Source organism: Leguminivora glycinivorella, chromosome 2, assembly GCF_023078275.1.
Source record: "Leguminivora glycinivorella isolate SPB_JAAS2020 chromosome 2, LegGlyc_1.1, whole genome shotgun sequence".
NCBI classification, from domain to species: domain Eukaryota; kingdom Metazoa; phylum Arthropoda; class Insecta; order Lepidoptera; family Tortricidae; genus Leguminivora; species Leguminivora glycinivorella.
This window is the reverse complement of record NC_062972.1, coordinates 26,462,102-26,483,839: the sequence shown is the minus strand read 5'-3', so window position 1 is coordinate 26,483,839 and position 21,738 is coordinate 26,462,102. Positions and strand designations below refer to the sequence as shown.

Here is a 21,738-nt window from a genome sequence, read left to right as displayed (position 1 = left end):
ATCTCACTCACAGCTTTCCAAGCAAACTCTATCATTAGGAAGCAAATTGAATATTACCGTAATCGGTTAAACGAAACGCCACTCCATACAAAAACGGTTGTGCGGACAGGATTGCAGCTCTATTAAGATGTTAAGTATTTTTGATTTTACGCGGCATGATATCCGGCCAATTCTAACTTAAGTACACTGATTTCTTTGGGATATCTAAATAGATATCCCATAGCAATAGGTGATGTCCATTATCCATATTGATATCCATTTGGATATCTGAATAAGTATGTAAGAAGAAGCCTGAGAGTAGCACCGGTGACAGAGAAGGTGAGAGGAAATAGATTAGCATGGTATGTATGGTATGAGTATGTAATGCGAAGGGATGAAAGCAATGTTATAAAACGAGTGGTAAATATGAAGGTGGATGGATACAAGGGTAGTGGAAGGGCTAAGAAAAAATGGATGGACTGTGTGAAGAATGATATGAGAGGGAAAGGTAAGATATGGAAATTACGGCCGATAGAGAGGAATGGAGGAGGAAGATCTGCTGATGATGATGATCTAAAGATAATTGTGGATTTCTCTCGTGCTTGCCCGTAATAGCTGTGTTGGCGCGAGCGAGAGGCACTATAAGTAAATGTCATCTTTTATATATCGTTCTGTCTTCCATGTAGGTATGTGTGAATTGCCGTGTGTAATTATGAAAACATTACAGGTTTTATGTAGTTATGAAAATGCTATGGTTGCGCGCGCGCATTAAAATGAAGATGGACGGTGCGTCGGCGTTCTTCACATGCTATGATGCTATTTTGCTTATGTTTAAAGGAATCGCGTTTAAATTAGCTATTTAATACATAAAGGGCCGTGAGATCGTGTTCTTCTCACATTCCCACTGAAGGACCGATAGGTATGTTTTTGACTTTGTTGTGGTTTAAAAATAAAAAAGTAATTGTTGAAATTCGCAAGGCACCATATTTTCAAGGATTTTTTTAAACGCATTTTTAAATATCGCCCTAAACTAAAAACTCAGGAATTACTCTCTCTCTCGAGTAATCCCCAAGATTTAGAAAAAAGCGCTACGTTTTTGTAGATACAGTTTTCTGAAGCTACTGCATGTTAAGGAAGAGATTTTTTTTATGGGATAGGAGGCAAAGATTAGTTATTACTGACACTATTCTTAATAAAAATCACATTAAAACTCGCGAAAATTGTTCAAGCGTTAATCAACATAGATTAACATTATAGCTGTCGATCACCACAGAAAAAATAAAATAAATGTACTAATATGCTTATTGACACACAAATATCCTTGTTTATAGTGAAATAATGTAAATAAACCTGTCGGCACACAGTGTGGTCTGGCTTAATAGTAAGCTCGCCTCGCCTACTGGTCGACATTTGCTTCGAACTGTGCACCGTTATGACATAGTGGAGATGGGTACAGTATGTCTGATATTAAAGAACTGGGGGCTACCGTGACCTAACTAACCATTAACCAATTCAAGTTAGGTTGAAAGAAAATGAAAAATGAAAAAATGAAAAATTATTTATTCACTTTAAGAAATACCTACACAGTTTAAGTGTCGGTGCCCCTTTTTAAGTAACAAATACCTGTGTTAAGGGGCGCCGCTCTTCCTTAAGTGGTACCTAATTAACAGAAAAGTTTTATTGTTAAAATGACAGAGCTATAGCAGTTGTATTTCCCTGTTCCCTTCCCTCGACCTAAAGTGAATTGCTTTATGGTGATCCCCTGTTATCTAACTTCTGGAATTCTCGTCAGTAAATTTCAGGATTAGCAAGTCGTAAGTAAGTAAAGGTGCAACCGCGCCTGGTAAGACAGTGGGCCTGTTACTGCCGGCCTAGCCGAAGTGACCATGACCATCGTTGTCGCTTTTGGTGATCGAAACACAGCCTGACTCTGCTGCGCCCCTACAGAAGAGCTATAGGGAAAGTTATCTACTTTACGCCTACGAAGCGTAAGCGATTGTAATGTTGTCTAGGTACGTATGCAAAAGAGAGCCGTCCGAGCGATTGTGCTGGTGAGTCAAGGCACGTCCGCACGACCTTACTTTAAGGATCTTCGGATACTTACCCTGCCCTCCCTAGTAATATTTCAAGTGGCTACATAGGTGCGTTGTCACTTTCACGAATACTCAAGATAAGTGGAGCGGATGTCCATGGGCGAAACCTAACGTAATGCCCAAAAGCTCGTGGGGGTCAAGCATAGATTGGCAAAATTCGCAAAACTCACACATGTAAATGGGCCCGGCTGTGTTCAACTGGTTGCTACCACACGTCACTGATGCGCCGTCACTGACTAGTTTCAAAACTAGGCTTAAACGATGGCTTATCGAATCGAGCACACTTTCTACAGTTTTTCAGAATTTACTAATTTAGTAAGTACCTAATGTAGGTAACTAACAATAATATTTTATTTTAATTTTAATTTGTAGTATGCTAAGTTATAACTTATTAATAGATAATTATAATGTATTGTTATAATAAATTTTGAAAAATGACATGTAATAGGAATAATAATCAATAAACGAATATGAATATGAATATGAGTACCCTGAGACTCGTTTTATTAGACGCCTACTGTAGTGTCATCTCCTCTAGCATAATGTTAAGCAAATATGTGCATTTAGCAGTAAGTGGTCTGTCGTTAAGAGCCGATACTCTTAAAACTTGAGCTTTACCTCTAACTGGTTATCGGGAAGTGTGCACACTGCTTATTCCTCTCAACCTCATTTGTAAAGTCCTTTAGTACTGTCGCCGCAAAATGTATGTTAGAGCTTTCAGACGGGAGACGCCTTGTCTGTTATTTTCTCTACAAAAAGTTTGCCTATTTACATACATACATTCAAGCCTGTATCCCATAGGGGTAGGCAGAACACATGAAAGTTTCAGTGCCACTCTTGGCAATTAAGGGGTTGAATTGAAAGAAAACCAAATTGTGACATTGCAGTATCAGGTTGCGAGCCTATCATCTACGCCACAATTTAACCCATATCCCAATCCCAAAGTCGACGTGCCTTGGATGGTATCATTATATTAATATCATTGTCGGATAATTATCTCTAAGAATCTAGCCACTACACCTCAAAAACAATTTTATTTAAAACGTCCCGTTTGCAAATATATGGGTAAAATAAAAATGGGTAATTTTTGGAGAATAGACTAATATCTTGTGGCAAATTAATGTCTTTAATGCCCAATCATGCCTAAAACTGAAGTTAACAAAAATTGTAATTTATACGTATACCTGCACATGGCATGACCGTGGGTGGGTTATATATTTCGTATTTTATATGACAGCTATAGTTGTTAACACGTGCGGACGTGCGGTTTGAACACAGCAATTATTTACATTGACTTTTTATGTAAATCCTTTTTAGTTTCGACACGTCATCTTTTGTTAAAATACCAAACCCTTTAAAACAAATATTTACAACAATACATAACTATATGGAAAATTCATAATCTATGTACAATGTCCTTATAGAGACGGTACACACAAATATTTGTTCCTGAGTCATGGATGTTTTCTATTTAAGTATTTGTTATGTATCGTTGCTTAAGTAGGTACCCACAACTCACAAGCCTTCTTGAGTTTCAGGTGGGGCTTGGTCAAAATGTCCTATAACCACAGAATATAGTACAAGTACAGAAGGCTCACTCCTTTGATGTTCACAAAATGCCGCCACTCTAAATTCCTACATTAACAAACGGACCGCAGGCTAGCAGCTGATTTTTAATTTCCATTGCGTCGCGCGAAGGTCGTCAACTCGTCACCACTGCATGGGCCGCGAACTCGCGGCCGCTGGCATGTACTTCTAACGCGGCGATAAAATCGGGGAGTGAGCCGCCCTAGCTATAACCACAGAATATACAGCAGTGCAGTGCAGTGACATAATTAAGCGGTGAAAAATTTAATTATAATCCTTAGCACCAGTTAGACTGTTTTACATGTAATTAAAACAAAAAGTGACAAAGGACATTGAACTGTATGTATATATATATAATATAAATAAACAGAACTCAACAAATATCAAACATATAAGTGAAATTTTACGAAAAAACGATAATACAGTGACCGTTTTCTTTGTTTGAAATAAATGGAACTTTGGACGTTCGTATCATTCCTATTCCTACCGACGTGCCGACAACTGCCGATCTACCGCGAAATAACAACACTGACAGCTGAATATTATCTCTAATTTCGCCAGCACCTGTCAAGTTACTTTGGTGTTGTGGATAAGTCTTGCGGCTGCGGAGCAGTGGGACCAGGTTCGAATCCGGCCGGCGTGATAACTTTTTGCATTTTTTTTATTTTTTTTGTATTTTTATTTCTGTAGTACATCATTAAACAAAATGGAATGTTTTAAATGCCAGAAGACCATGAAAACTAAGGACTGCTTCTTGAAATGCAAAAACTGTAAAAATAATTTTGACTTGACTTGTACAAATATGACTAAAGCCCGTTTTAATTTGATGACTACTGATAGTAAAAGTAATTGGAAATGTTCAGCTTGTGTTCGACAAAAAAGCGCATCCAGTACTCAGAAATCTAATCTAACCAGCACGCCAAAAATGTTATCTGGAGCGAATATACCGTCAGAACTGGCAGAGCAAATAAACACTACGCTAGAAAGAAACGTTACCTACGCAGAGAAAACGAGCCGCTTGCACCGAAAATATCAACACACCACAAGATGACACCCAACACTCACACAAAATACCTCTTAGATCTCCTTCCTGTGACAATTTGTCAAAAATATCAAACGACAGTGAAGATAAGATAAACTCTACATTGAAAGATAGTACATTTCATAGCCCTAGCAGCCTCCCGAATATGTCTACTTTGGATGAATCACGAATCACAGCACTGAAAGTCCAAGTCGAGGAATTAAGGACTGAATTATCATGTGCGCATGAAGAAGTGGCCAGGCTAAACATTGAGAATAGTGAAAAACAACAACAGATAGAGAAACTTAATAAAAAAATTAGTGTGTTAATGCTACTAAACAAGGATTCAGTAAGAAACAACACACCGACAAAAAACACTAGTCATAGCCCAATAATACAAAACATAGACAACGAAGATAATATTCTAATTTATGAGAAGAAAATAAAAAATCTAGAGAGTAAAATAGAAACATTAAATAACAAAATAAAAACGCTACAAATTAAGTTAAGCAAAACCATTACATGTAACACTGTTTATAAACGAAAATCAGATGCCGCGGCCAACAGAGAAGTGACTCTATCTCGTATCCAATACTCTACTAAGATGCTACAAAAAACAGTGAGTCAATTAGAGCGGCATGTAAATAACACTTTAGTTGAAAAAAGCAGCCTTGACATATCGGACAAGCCTGTTTTACCTAGAGAAGCCCATCTAGCACAAGCGACGGCAGTAAAACATGTGCCCGATTGCAACAATGCATGTAAAAGTTATTGCTTTTGTCAGATTGTCATGGATCTGATCTCTTGCTACCATTGTCAAAAATTCGTAAGAATGATTATGATTCTACGGCTGATATTATAAACTCAGGAACTACACAGCGTGTCCTACAAAACCTAGAAGAGAAAAGTAAGGATTTCAAGAAGAGTGATTGTATAGTTATTATGTGTGGGGGGAGCGATTATAACATCACTCCACTAAATAGAATTATAATTACCTTAGAAACTGCTATAAGAAAATGTACTCATACAAATGTTGTTATATGTGACATTCCTCATAGTTTAAATAAGTACGCCGAAGACTACAACAACTTTGTTAGTAGGTTCAATGCTATGGTCCATAAACAATTTGCTAAGTTTTCCCATGTATGGCTTGAAACACCAAATAGTGCCTATTATGGTGTGAGAGACTATGACATAAAGGGTCACAATTTAAACTATAGAGGAAAATATAAGCTAGCTCGTAACTTAAATAATGTTTTGATTAATGTTAACAAGGCTTACTATAATCAGTTAAATTTTTTATGCCTAACAAACATCAACCATCACTTAAAAGACCGTTAAATATGTTAGAAAACGATCTTATTACTTACAATCATATTAATATATTGCACCAAAACATTAACGGTATTCTAAGTAAGTCTGATTTGTTAAGTGTGCATTTACAAGAGCTTAAAGATAAGAATACTCAAATTGATGTTATATGTATTACAGAACACAATATGCAGAAATGTGATGAAACTCATTTGGCTATACCTAATTTTAAGCTAGCAGCATGTTTCTCTAGAAATAACAGGAATGGTGGATCCTGCATTCTAGTTAGAAATATTCACAAATATCATACAATAAATGAATTGAATAGTATATCTATACCTAATGTAATGGAGTGCGCAGGGTTGGAGTTAATTGATCATAAATTAATTATCATTAGTATATATAGGGTTCCGAGAAATAATACTCACATTTTTGATATATTTTTCAATAAATTGGACAGTATATTAAATAAAGTGTGTTCGGGAGGAAAGAAAATCGTCATTTGTGGAGATTTTAATATTGACGTTTTAAAGAGAACCTCTCAATCTATAAAATTTAAAAACCTGTTGTCATCGTATAATTTAAAATTGGCAATATCTGTGCCGACTAGGTTGGCCAGCAACACCTGTATTGATAACATTATTCATAATGTGCGTGGTAGTGTAGTTGAAGTTATTGACTTTGCTCTATCGGACCATACAGCTCAAATTATGAAATGCCCGGTTAAGAAGACATGTATTCTTAGTCACTGGTATAAGAAACAGCGAGACATCAGTCAAGTGAACATTAACAAATTTAGAGATCGGTTATCAGAGTTAGCATTTAATGAAGTTTATTTGGCTAGTAATCCAAATGAAGCATACGAATGTTTCAATGACCAATTTCAATTACTTTATAATTTGTGTTTTCCTATTAAAAAGGTAAAAGTTAGTACAGTATCAAAACCAAAATGGATTTCAAAGGGGATAAAGATTTGTTGTAAGCGTAAACGCCAGTTACTTTGGAAATATAGATTTTCGAAAGATAAACTTACTGACAAAATAGTTTTTCAGACGTACTCGAAGCGACTGAAGAACATTATTAAGCTTACTCAGAAAGCACAAAACAATTACTATATTACTCATTCTAATAATAAAACAAAGGCTTCGTGGAACATTATCAATAAACATAGATCTAAACAACCGACGGAAAATATTCAACAAATAATATCTAATGACAAACCTATACGATCTCCCGAAGAAATAGCACAAGCATTTAATCAGTATTTTATAGACCAAATTGTTAATAAATCAAAGTCAAATAATAGCGCCTGGTCAAAAACTAACTATAATAATGATGATAAATTTAATTATATGAATACAATGACATCCAATTTACCAAATTCTATATTTATGAATCCTACAAATACATATGACATCCAAACAATTATAAATTCTTTAAAAAATAGTTACAGTACAGGCCACGATGGCATCAGTACAAAAGTCGTAAAGTCAGTATCCGGTATTATTGCACCATTGATTAGTCACATAACTAATTTGTGTATAGAAATGGGAGAATTCCCTGAAAGATTAAAAATTGGTATTGTAAAACCGCTTTTTAAAAAAGGTAATAGAGAGGATTTAGGGAGTTATAGGCCGGTAGCATTACTTTCCATTTTCTCTAAAATTATAGAAAAAGTTATTTATACTCTATTTATGGATATTTTGAAAAAAATTACTTATTCGCGAAAGAGCAAATGGGATTTCGTAAAGGCAAGTCCATTAATATGGCAATTTTTGACCTAATGCGTGTTGTAATTTCAAATATGGATAAGCGGATTCCAGTATCAGCTCTTTACATGGATATGTCGAAAGCGTTCGACTTTGTAGATCATAGAATATTGCTAGACAAATTATATAAATATGGAGTTAGAGGTAATGCACATAGTTTAATTAAGTCTTACTTAGATAATCGAAAACAGATAACTCAAATAAATAGACTATGCATCAAAACGAAAACCGAACATACGTATTCATCAAAAGTTAGAAAAATTCAATTTGGTGTGCCCCAGGGCAGCGTCTTAGGACCCTTATTATTTATAATTTATATTAATGATTTACCACGAGCTATCGAGTATCCAATGGTTCTTTTCGCTGATGACAGTACCATAATGTTCTCTTGTAAAGATACTGAAACGTATGAAAATGAGATATCAAATACATTAGAAACAGTAATACATTGGTTAAATAATAATAACTTGAAAATTAATTTAGATAAAACCAAAATAATGACATTTAAACAAAGACGAACTGACGGATGCAATTTAAATATTACCTATAAGGATCATCACATTGACGAAACAGATGTTACAAAATTTTTAGGCATAAGTGTAGATCATAAATTGACATGGAGTAACCAAATTGACACTATATGTAAGAAACTGCATCAATTTTCATATGTTTTATATAATTTAAGAAAGATTGTGAATGAAACGGTTATTTTAACAGCATATCGAGCCTATGTAACATCGACGCTAAGGTATGGTATTATATTCTGGGCAAACTCAGTTGACAGAGAAGTCGCATTTAAAGCACAAAAAAGATGTATTAGGTCATTATGTGGTATCCAGCAACTAGGTTCATGTAAATCATATTTTAAAAAGTCAGGAATATTAACTCTTCCTTGTCTGTACATTTTCGAAATGGTAGTTTTTGTTAAGAGCAATCCGCAGTTGTTCCAACATTTTAAAAGTGTACGTCTTAGAAATAAAATTAATTCGTTGCCTTCTAATACAGCTTTATTTAGGAAAAGTATATTAGGAATGGCTCCAAAAATTTTTAATAAACTTTCTGATGAGCTAAGAAATATTGACGACATTAATAGTTTTAAAAGCAAGGTATTTAAATTTTTAATTGATAAATCTTATTATAGTATTAGTGAATATTTGTTAGATAATAATTCGTGATAACTGTGCACAGCATGTAACACAGTACTTACTAAAAGTTGTACGCCTCACGGCACAACATAGTGAGACAAAAATGTATAATGAGACCTGTACTTATGTACCTAATACCTATGTTGGACAATTAAATGCTTTTTACTTTTTTTACTTTTTACTATAACATTTATTTACATAATATGATGGTATGAACATTTTTTTTAATACTTCAAATAGGTACTTCAATAGCTATTTTCTATCAGTTTGCATTCAGACTTTAGTGCGCACTGCGCGCACGTCTCTATCTTTCATAATGCTCGTATTCATATGTGAAAAAGCCATCTTATTTCCATACTCGAGTTTCAATGCAAGATTTAGCCATTAAACTTTGACTCTTATACTGTGATGTGATAATCTCGCCTTAGGAATGCTATTATGTATATTTCTACAAATAAATAGGGTATCATATAGTTCCAGGTTCCAGATTAAACTAACGTGTTTTCTAACGAAAAAAATACTGGGGGTTATTTGAGCTGTAGACCACGCAAGGAAAACATCTATCTGCTTGGGTTTTTGAAAAAATCTAGTAACTGAAATAACATTAAAAATAAATTTTAATATGTAAATCTAATAATTCATCGAATAATTATCTCTACTTCTCTACTCACAAAACATGAGAATCGGTTCTGAATTGTACCTGCAGAGGAAGACGTCCGTACGAATAACAGTATTTTTGCCCAAGATTAAACTTCGACTTTGTCAATTTCGGACTGCTCTTTATTAAAAAAAAAATTAAAGTGTAAACGTCAATATTCGATATGAGTTCTGATTTCTGATGCACAAAGTTATATTTAATAAAGCGCGTGTAGCTCAGTCGCTGATTCAACTAGGGTTGTCAATTTTGGGAAAACAAACATAAACGGTATAACTAAGCATATTACACATGGTATGAATAACGTGGTATGAATAGCGGGTAGTATTTGTAGAAAGGGAAGAGCCGTGGAATATTAGGGAAACAACATATTATAATTATGCTTCTTCTCTTTCCGCACGGACTGATCAGTTTGCGCTACCAGTGAAGCAAGCAGTGCTTTAGGATTCAATTTTATGACTGTTGTGTTTTTGCTTGTATGTAAATATGTGAATTTTGTTCGATATTGACATGTAGGTAAACGCCCCCAATTTTCTGAATAAATGTTTGATTGTACCTGTAAAATAAAAAGTTTATGAATATAAAAGCCAGAAAAAGTGCCTGGCGAGTGGCAACCCTATTTTTAAGAATAGTGCACGTCGGTGCTATCGCGCCGCGACAGCCGCCGACATTAGCCACTTAGCGAATGCCATCCGACAGTAGACATCGGGAGGCCTATTCGAGCTTACATTTAAATATCAATGTGATATCTATATGACGTCATGTTATCATTTACTCTGAGTCCCGCTTGGATTGGTAAAATTATGCTTCAACAAGAACTCTTAGGTTTTAAGGAACTTATGGTAATGTACAAACTATAACTAAAGTATACAACAATATTTTGATAGGTATTATTTTGATGAGGGAATTTTAGTTCGCATTATTGACGACCGGTCTGGCTGGCCTGCTGAGCCGCGGTCCTGGGTTCGAATCCCGGTAAGGGCATTTATTTGTGTGATGAGCACAGATATTTGTTCCTGAGTTATGAATGTTTTCTATGTATATAAAAGTATTTGTATATTATATATATCGTTGTTTGAGTACCTGCAACACAAGCCTTCTTGAGCTTACCGTAGGACTCAGTCGATCTGTGTAAGAGTGTCCTATAATATTTATTTATTTATTAGCTCTTATGGGTTAAAAGACGATTGTCGCCTAGAGCATCTAAAAATTGTATATCTAAAAATAGATAGACTGATTGTATATGGCAAAATTTTTCAATTTAAATATTTTTTAAAGATCTGGCAATATTGTTCGGGTAATGTTCAAACACTTCAAACCTATCAGTATTTAAAATCTGAGTCAACTCTTCCTGGTTAAAGGACATTTCTAAAAATTTATGAGATTCAATTAAAGTGCCAGTCGTCAATTGAGTAGATAGACAATAATGTAGGCATATGTCTACCTACTCAATTGCTTTTAACTCTTTTGGAATGGAAATGTCGTTTATTCACCAAATACTGAAAATAAATCAAAATATCGGCTAAGCTCGAAGTAATTGAAATCTCGGAACAAAACGTTTCAATTTGAACGCGATTAAAAGAGCAACGAGGCTAAGCCGCTAAGAGGTTTAATTATGGTCTAAATAACTCGCCACCAGCCGGGTCCACAACGACCGTGCTGCTTGCGAAAATGTTGGCGATTTACTAATTCTGATGCAAATTCGCACGAGACTTTACGAATGTAATTATTTATTTATATAATATCTTCGGTTACCACGATAGTTACTCATGAAATAAAACTATGGAAACGGATTAAATCGCGTATAATGAATTTACAATTCATCCCGACGTTTCGAACACTTAACAGCGTTCGTGGTCAACGGCTGACTGAGGAAAAATTACAATGTGCAAAAGCTACCCACATACAAGAAATATTAACGACCAAATGACCATAAATAATAAAGATTTCTAAGGCAGGTTCACACACTATAAATAAAGCTAGTTATACAATATTCAAAAATCGGCCAAGAGCGTGTCGGGCCACGCTCAGTGTAGGGTTCCGTAGTTTTTCGTATTTTTCTCAAAAACTACTGAACTTATCAAGTTCAAAACAATTTTCCTAGAAAGTCTTTATAAAGTTCTACTTTTGTGATTTTTTTCATATTTTTTAAACATATGGTTCAAAAGTTAGAGGGGGGGGGGGGACGCACTTTTTTTTCCTTTAGGAGCGATTATTTCCGAAAATATCAATATTATCAAAAAACTATCTTAGTAAACCCTTATTCATTTTTAAATACCTATCCAACAATATATCACACGTTGGGGTTGGAATGAAAAAAAATATCAGCCCCCACTTTACATGTAGGGGGGGTACCCTAACAAAACATTTTTTTCCATTTTTTATTTTTGCACTTTGTTGGCGTGATTGATATACATATTTGTACCAAATTTCAGCTTTCTAATGCTTACGGTTACTGAGATTATCCGCGGACGGACGGACGGACGGACGGACGGACGGACGGACGGACGGACGGACGGACAGACAGACATGGCGAAACTATAAGGGTTCCTAGTTGACTTCGGAACCCTAAAAAATTACCATTACTATGTTAAAAAAAACAATTCATCAATGAATGTACACAAAATTGTCAAAAAATTAACTGCAAATGTCCAACACCATACAACACAAATGCCTCACAGTCTTCGTCGTGCTTGTTCCAATATCAGATGTACTACTGGATCCCAAGCCGCGGTAAAGTAAAGTAAAGTAAAGCCATCTTCTCTATTAAAGTTTGGATATTTCTTGATCTCAATGGCCTCACGCAACATTCTGGGTATATACCGCTTCACCTTAGCAAGAACCAGAGGCTTATCAAACTTTATAGCATGATTGACTTTGTCCATGACATGTTCAGAGACTGCATACTTTTGCCGACGGTGCTTAAATTTTTTTTAAATGTTTATTTATTTATATTAATAAATTTTCTTCATTAATTTTTTATCATTAATTTTTCTTCATTAATCTAAAACGGGACTAAATCGCATCATGTTTATTGTTACGGATCAAACAAAAGGTTTTTAAAAAGTTCAGCACGTAAACTACTAAAATCGAATGTAGCTCAAACTTTGTGAAAAAGTATAAATATATAGTAGCTGGTAAATATTTTATAGAATAGAAAATGTATTTGCATACCATATAGCTACATAGGTATAACATGACATACATATTAAACATTTCATGCAGTGTGGTCGGTTCAGACCCGGCTGTTTAATTTTAACCCGCCGCGATTAACAAAGATCAGACCGGGTGTTTAATAATTAAGATCTATTGACAAGAATGCTTCGTCAGTTTCGTAACCTTTTAGTGAGGTTTGAGCTGGCTCTGGTGTACTTGGTTATAGCATTGAAGTCTAATATTAAAGGGCTTCCCATATCGATGCGGAATCGGCTGTAGCCGACGAAAGATCGCTCCGGCACGTATTATTTAATAAGTATGTCCGTTTGTGTTTGGGTAGATAAAGGCAGATATACTTAACGAGACTAAGTCTCCTACTACACTTTAATACAGAATGAACCAAAAATACTTTTGTGTATCTGTATATAACATATAATAAGATCTGGCAGATCGTAGAATTCCAAGGCAATCATGAACATTTTGTTAGAAAATTTTGGCAAAAATTGTTTGTTAACATATTTTTGGGCCACTGTAATACTTTAGCTATATTCGCAGCTTATCCAGAGGTCGAAAATTAACTACATAGGAACGTATATCGTAATTAAGATATTCGCTTAAGTTTAATTTGTTAAAGTTTGTGCAATTTGGGTTTCGATGAAACTATTCTAAGTGAAATAGCTCTTTAAGCAAAGAGCATATTTGTGATTCTGCAAGTTTAGTGTGGGCTTACATGAAATTAAATTTATCGAAATTCTACAGTTACCCCCTTATTCATAAACGTTCACTAAGTTATCAAGCTGATAAAGTTCGTTTGTCCCTTTCTATATAGCGTCTATCACACCAATATGTCGGAAAGGGACAAACGAACTTTGTCGGCTTGATAGGGTCTATATTAATTCGCATAACTGAATACTCCTAATATGAATTGGCATACCGTTTATTACGCATAACGTTTAATACGCATATCATTATTTCGCATAACAGATTACGTATAATGCTAATGAGCATAATGTAAATTGGTATAACGATGAATTGGTATAGGTATAATAAGCATAACTTTGTTTCGTAGAATTATTAAATGGCATACAAGAAAATTATATTTTCTCCACACTAACGGGTAAAGGCTTACTTTGCTGTTCGAAAACAAATATCAAATTTGCATTTTAGCCACAAGAGTGCAAAGTAATTTCATAAAAATTTTAACTTGATATCTTAAGCTAAGTAGTTGTTTAGTATACAACCTTTTTATTTATATCGCTGTACTACCTCATTGGATTTAGTGAGGCTACTGGCCTGTTAACTTACCCCTGTGACCAAATATTAAAATTTCGAGTCCTCGATTTCGTCGCTCGAAAATCTGAACGATGAAATAATATTATTTAATAGTATTTAAATAATATTATTTCATTTTCAATTTCTTTAGTAAGGTACAGCGGGGCAAATCTGTGTGGAGTGACCAGAATGGATCGGATCAGGAATGAGTATATTAGGGGAAGTTTGAAAGTTGCGCCTATAACGGAAAAGATGAGGAGTGGCAGGTTGGCGTGGTTCGGTCATGTAATGAGGAGGGATGAATGTCATATAGGCAAAAGAATGTTGGAGATGAAGGTTGATGGATGGAGAGGGAGGGGTAAACCCAAACAACGCTGGATGGATTGTGTGAAAGAGGATATGAGGAAGAAAGATGTGAGTGTTGAGATGACGAAAGATAGAGGAGAATGGAAGAGGAAGACGTGTTGTACCGACCCCACATAACGTGGGATAAGGGTAGGAGGAAGAAGAAGTACAGCGGGGCAAATCTAGACTGGGAGGCAATTGTAACTAATCCATTTTTTCCATTATTCCATTATTACATCTATCCACTGAACACGCTGTAACAATATTTTTTCAAACCTCGTAGGTATATTTTTATTTAGCTGATATTATACTCAAGTAACTATTGGTTTCGTACAGGCAGAGCCATCTATCGGCAGGATTGTATTGATAACCCAGTTTGCTGTTAGCTAGAATGACAAAAGATGGCGTGTCGATCGTCGTTAATTTATTTCCTTCCAAAATCCCTTTTGAATTTTCATTTATTAAAAATAAAACTCAATTTATTATTGTATTGTTAGTTTTCGTTCCTTTTTGGAAATATTTTATTACCCTCTTTAAGACAGAAGTTAAAGTTGTTGTCTATAGGCGAATGCATCTCGTCACGTATCTGTGGGCCGAGCTGTCAGCCGACACTTTGCATATTGGAAAGGATGTAGACGGGTGGTTTTCAAATTCTTCAGGGCCAATGCGCCACATTCTAATTTTTAAATCGCGAATTAATCGCATAATCGTAAGTATTTTCTTCCATATTCGAATGCAGTTTGTTGTGTTACGTTCAGTGCTAATTCTTGTGTCCATTATTTTCAGATGATTTTAATTTTATAAAATTACTGAGGACCCCTTCCATTGACATGATTGCACGGAACCACAAGCCGGCTTCTTTTCTGGAATGGGTACGTTTCACATTCGTTCGAGTAATATTTTAACCCTCGCTAAGGGTTGGTGGAAGCCTCAGGGTCATTGTTTTTTTTTAAACCTATTTCAGGTCCTCAGATTTGGAGGTTAACGTTCGAAGACAGAGCAGAGCTGATGCTTCCCGAGCCTGGACCGGTGGACAGGAGGCTGTGGCGATCGGTATGGAAGAGCTCCCATTCCGTGGCTGCAGCGGCCACCTCTCCTCAATTCGGTTAGACGTCCCCCAAGGTCAGAGCGTTCCTCGTTTATTTTTTAAAAAAGGCGCCCAACATAAATTAATTTTTTAATTAATAATTTACCTTTTACCCGGTCTTCCAGTACCAGAACTACTGACTCACCCCTATGCTCTAAATTTTAGGTATTTGTTTTTTTTTTAAGTAAATAGACTGAGCTAGCGATATAATTTATAATAAGGGTAGTTTCATTGCCTACCAGTTAGGCGTTACTAAGTAGTGTATTATTACTTTCGAAATTATTTTCAAAAAGTAAGTTAATTAAAAAGTTATTTTCTATATAAATACCTAGTTTACTTTATTTACCCTTAGGTAATCCCCTAAATTGTAACAGTGGCAGCCCTACGTGTGGCTTTAGAGAGTTCAGACTGGAAGACCGTTAGTTGCTTACCTATTTATTAATTTTCTTAAACATAGTATTAGAGATTATTTACATACCTACCTAAGATTGTTGGCAAAATCAATGTTAAACATTACTTTAAATAACAAATTCCTTACTAAAAATAAAGGAAAGGTTTCCGTATTTACTTTCGTTCCGTACTTTCTTTGTGTGTTAAATGTATAGTACCATATAGATAATTATTACCTCTTGTTAGTTGGTGGGTACCAAATCTGGTTATTTTTATTCATTGCCAACAGTACTATATATACCTACAAAACCATTTTGTCTCTTTATTTTAGTGAAAAGTAAGAAGTTATGCTTGTATTTAATTCTAAATAGTACCACACGCTTGGTACCTACTGCATTTTGTAATTCGTAAATGAGGATTTTTTTTTACATTTTGATGTGAAAGGTGTGATTAGCAAATTAAATTTATTTTACATTGTATTTAACTAGACTACATACTCTTTTTCTAGAAGGTGGTTAATTTTAATTGTTCATAGTTCTTACCTAATGATAATAGTTGAAGTAATTTAAAGTACCTACAGCCAGTCGTAAGAATTGGTGTCTTGTTTTCTAAATTACCTATTTTATTCTTCCTACCTTAACGATATTGAAGTTTGATGTTGTAAATTTAGTACAAATATTTATGTAGGTATTTTAATTGAGTTTTACTACATAAAGTTAAACATGTAAAGAGCATACAGGGTGATTCTAAAAAATGTTAAAAATAATAATTTAACCTAACTTTTATATTTAAATAATTGGGTGATCGTTTGGACCTTTTATTGTTTAAATTAGTCCAGCGTGCACATTTAATATTATTCGTGGGTTTCCTTTGTGGTTGAGAATACTTTAGAATAAATATTTTGTTGTGAAAGTGATCGTGATCTAAGTTGTTTACGAGGCGTTATCTTTATTACCTACTTTCCGGTGGGTTAGATTTAACACGAGTTTTTCCATATTGTTGTTACGTTAAGGAGTAGGTATTCATTTATTAGCAGTTATCGGTGATAGGTAGTTTTTTTGTTTTGATGTATAGTAGGCGTTTTCTTTATGTGTTGGAAGTGGGAGTTAAGTACATTGTGTCCGGATGGTACTAATACGTCCGTACACAAGTATTACCTTTTCGATGTTTGGTGGTGAGTGGACGATTTAAAAGTTCTCTTCACGTAGTTTTCTGGGTGCTGGCGTTTTAAACCAGCATTCCAGCTTCACTGGCTGGTCGGATTCTTGCGGATTTAAACGAAGAATTCTTAATAGCAGTGTTGTACCCTTGTTGACGCTTTGCGATATGACTTAAATCATATGCGTGAACGTTGGCGTTCTTTTGTGTTGTCGGACCGACAGACTTGCGTCGCCTGAGACGTGGTCTGTACAGTCAACCCTTGTACTTATGTCTAACTAGCTTTTACCCGCGGCTTCGCCCGCGTAATAAAAGTATTCTTATTGAAACGTTTACAAAAAATAAGATTTTCATTTGGATCTGTAGGTTTCTTTGTACGTACCTAACATCTGTCCGCGATTATTTCGATTAAGGTAAAGCGGGGCAATTCTCGACTGGAGGGCCATTGTAACTGATCTATTTGCTGTACGGTCCGGTTTTGGCTGACTGTACCTTACACCTATTGTTTTTAAAGAAATTCTTGCAATGATTGTAGAATTGTTACACAGCGACCACAGCGTAGGTAGTAGGTACGAATATGTATGTATTTTACCTATATAAATATTTATACTGGGGAAACTTCATACAACCCACATAGCCAGTATCTCGACGCTATGGTCGGTAGGGTAAAAAGTACTGCCTTGCATTATCGCTTACAATTTTTTCCATTTTGCTTATACTTATTGCAAACGTAAACATATAAAAAGCAAGCAAACAACGATCTTCTTACAGCACATTGAATTTAATAGTTATTACGGATGCAGGATACTCGCCGATGCCTACTTACTAATAATACCTTCCCACTGAGCCACCTGCATTTTACACTGCCTAGATATCGATTGCCGACCGATTATTCCGACCCCAATCCCTATTCTTATCCCCGTCCCTATCCCTATCCCTATCCCTATCCCTATCCCTATCCCTATCCCTATCCCTATCCCTATCCCTATCCCTATCCCTATCCCTATCCCTATCCCCATCCCCATCCCCATCCCCATCCCCATCCCCATCCCCATCCCCATCCCCATCCCCATCCCCATCCCCATCCCCATCCCCATCCCCATCCCCATCCCCATCCCCATCCCCATCCCCATCCCCATCCCCATCCCCATCCCCATCCCCATCCCCATCCCCATCCCCATCCCCATCCCCATCCCCATCCCCATCCCCATCCCCATCCCCATCCCCATCCCCATCCCCATCCCCATCCCCATCCCCATCCCCATCCCCATCCCCATCCCCATCCCCATCCCCATCCCCATCCCCATCCCCACCCCCACCCCCACTTTTGACTTTACCCCCTTTGCACCCCTTTAGGGGTCAAATTTTCAATAAACCTGAAACATGTATTTACTTAGTCATAATATGTCTTTAGGAATCCTCCTGTGAAGTTTCGAATAAAATAGTCAAACTAATCTTGTTTCCCCATACAAACTTTGAACCCCCATTTCACCCTTTTAAGAGGAGAATTTTGAAAAATCCTTTCTTAGTGCTCCTCTACGCCATATAAGGAACCTATGTGCCAAATTTGAAATCTCTAGGACCAGCCGTTTCGGCTGTGTGTTGATATATCAATCAGTCAGTCAATATCTTCTTTTATATATTTAAACCCCATTGCACCACAACAGGGGAGAAGGTATTTCACTTCCGCCTCGTTAGATTTTAAAAACGTTGTATTTATCGTGATCAGCGACCCGATAAACCATAAAAACGATACCCATATTGATTTTTTGACTTTATCACCCCCTTTTCACCCTTTTAGGGGTTAAATTTTCAAAAAACCTGAAACACGTATTCAGTCATATGTCTTAAGGAATCTTCCTGTGAAGTTTCGAATAAAATAGTCAAACTAATCTTGTTTCCCCATACAAACTTTGAACCCCCATTTGACCCCCTTAGGAGGTGAATTTTGAAAAATCCTTTCTTAATGCTCCTCTACACTATATAAGGAACCTACGTGCCAAATTTGAAATCTCTAGGACCAGCGGTTTCGGCTGTGCGTTGATATGTCAGTCAGTCAGTCAGTCAGTCAGTCAGTCAGTCAGTCAGTCAGTCAGCTTCTTCTTTTATATATTTAGATGTTGTGTCGAAACGTTCCGTCTTGTGTCGTACATAGACGCAGCCGGTATATACGCTTCGTTGTCTGGTGTTATTGTCTGTTCTTTGTATTCTTAGCTGTCACCGATATTTGTTAGGGAAATTTCGTTTAGCTATAAGTCGTCTTCCGTTATATCGCTTGGACGTCCAGCCCGCTGTCTGGTATAGCTCGCTGTGCCGCCAAGAAATATAGACGATGCGACGTTTTGTAGTAATTTAATAAAAAAAAAAGGTATTCTTATCTGGTTTAGTGCGTGGGTTCGATTTTGATGGTGTTTTTTAATTATCGATTTTTGATTTCGAGTTGTAGCTGTTATATTACCTATATTTCCTGTAGTTTGGAGCTGGGGACCAGCTCAAAATTTTGCCTGCGTCAAAATTTTCTCTGGGGAGGGGAGTACTGTAACAATATTTTTTCAAACCTCGTAGGTATATTTTTATTTAGCTGATATTATACTCAAGTAACTATTGGTTTCGTACAGGCAGAGCCATCTATCGGCAGGATTGTATTGATAACCCAGTTTGCTGTTAGCTAGAATGACAAAAGATGGCGTGTCGATCGTCGTTAATTTATTTCCTTCCAAAATCCCTTTTGAATTTTCATTTATTAAAAATAAAACTCAATTTATTATTGTATTGTTAGTTTTCGTTCCTTTTTGGAAATATTTTATTACCCTCTTTAAGACAGAAGTTAAAGTTGTTGTCTATAGGCGAATGCATCTCGTCACGTATCTGTGGGCCGAGCTGTCAGCCGACACTTTGCATATTGGAAAGGATGTAGACGGGTGGTTTTCAAATTCTTCAGGGCCAATGCGCCACATTCTAATTTTTAAATCGCGAATTAATCGCATAATCGTAAGTATTTTCTTCCATATTCGAATGCAGTTTGTTGTGTTACGTTCAGTGCTAATTCTTGTGTCCATTATTTTCAGATGATTTTAATTTTATAAAATTACTGAGGACCCCTTCCATTGACATGATTGCACGGAACCACAAGCCGGCTTCTTTTCTGGAATGGGTACGTTTCACATTCGTTCGAGTAATATTTTAACCCTCGCTAAGGGTTGGTGGAAGCCTCAGGGTCATTGTTTTTTTTTAAACCTATTTCAGGTCCTCAGATTTGGAGGTTAACGTTCGAAGACAGAGCAGAGCTGATGCTTCCCGAGCCTGGACCGGTGGACAGGAGGCTGTGGCGATCGGTATGGAAGAGCTCCCATTCCGTGGCTGCAGCGGCCACCTCTCCTCAATTCGGTTAGACGTCCCCCAAGGTCAGAGCGTTCCTCGTTTATTTTTTAAAAAAGGCGCCCAACATAAATTAATTTTTTAATTAATAATTTACCTTTTACCCGGTCTTCCAGTACCAGAACTACTGACTCACCCCTATGCTCTAAATTTTAGGTATTTGTTTTTTTTTTAAGTAAATAGACTGAGCTAGCGATATAATTTATAATAAGGGTAGTTTCATTGCCTACCAGTTAGGCGTTACTAAGTAGTGTATTATTACTTTCGAAATTATTTTCAAAAAGTAAGTTAATTAAAAAGTTATTTTCTATATAAATACCTAGTTTACTTTATTTACCCTTAGGTAATCCCCTAAATTGTAACAACGCCTACCATATATAACCGGTGGACACTCTATTTAATAATGCAAACATTGTAAAACATGGGAGAAATGGACCAGTTACATCTGCCTCCCACTCGAAATTTGCCCCGCTGTACCTTACTTGCCCTTATTTTTTTTCATGCTTAGTAAGCGAGACAGTATAAAATTAAACACTCAAAATCGAGCGCTCGAAATTGGAAAATCAGCCCCTGATTGATCTAATCGCTTGCTCCATACAGTTAGTAAGTATGGCAATTCATTTTAGGATAATTAAAGTTAACTTTAGAGAATGCGTTTATGCGAAATAAGAATTATGCATTTTTAATATTATGCTTATTCAATGTTATGAACAATTATGTTATGCCAAATCTGTTATGCGAATTCAAATTATGCGAAAATGATAGGCGAAATAGAGGGACTTTATTGTGAAAAGGGGGAAAGTAGGTATTTAAATTTAAAATACGACTTTATTGTATGAATTCCAAATTTTTTATTTTTTGACTGGATAATAATATTGACAGGAGATTTTATAGGATTGGGAAATATGTAAATGTAACTCGGACGGCTATTTTAGACATTGGAGGCATCTCGCATTCCGGCCAGCCTCCGATGACAATCGTTGACACTAGACGCAGTCTGGCTCTTTCCCGCCAATACGGAAGAGCAATAGAGATACATAGCTACAAAAACGATATTATCGTAAGCGTTTGTGCATTTGGCTACGTACTATGGAGAGTCAGAAAATAACGATAAAATCAATCAATCAATCAATCAAATATTTTATTTCTTAGAATGTGGTACATTGTAGGTTGGTAATACATTTTTTGATCAGCACATCCTGCCACATATGGCATAGAAATATTAATGCATGCATGTCATAAAATGAAGTCACTTGCTTATATAAAAATTATTCTCTAAATATCATAATTATTAATTTTAAATAAAGTGTAATTATATTCAGGTTTCATAAAAAAAAATACATTTATAATTAGTTCAAAGAGTTTTGATTATGAACATGTTATCAAATGAGT

At 35.9% G+C, this 21,738-nt stretch overlaps 1 protein-coding gene and 2 long non-coding RNA genes across 3 annotated transcripts in view; all 3 read left to right on the top strand.

Moving 5' to 3' along the window:
• Window positions 1-21,738, top strand: part of LOC125240480 (protein Wnt-4-like) — a 110,379-nt gene that overhangs the window by 26,883 nt on the left and 61,758 nt on the right.
• Window positions 14,594-15,745, top strand: LOC125240495. The gene is made up of 3 exons (XR_007178633.1): window positions 14,594-15,042; window positions 15,120-15,205; window positions 15,298-15,745. It is a non-coding gene; the product is annotated as an uncharacterized LOC125240495 (long non-coding RNA).
• Window positions 19,094-20,662, top strand: LOC125240500. The gene is made up of 3 exons (XR_007178634.1): window positions 19,094-19,959; window positions 20,037-20,122; window positions 20,215-20,662. It is a non-coding gene; the product is annotated as an uncharacterized LOC125240500 (long non-coding RNA).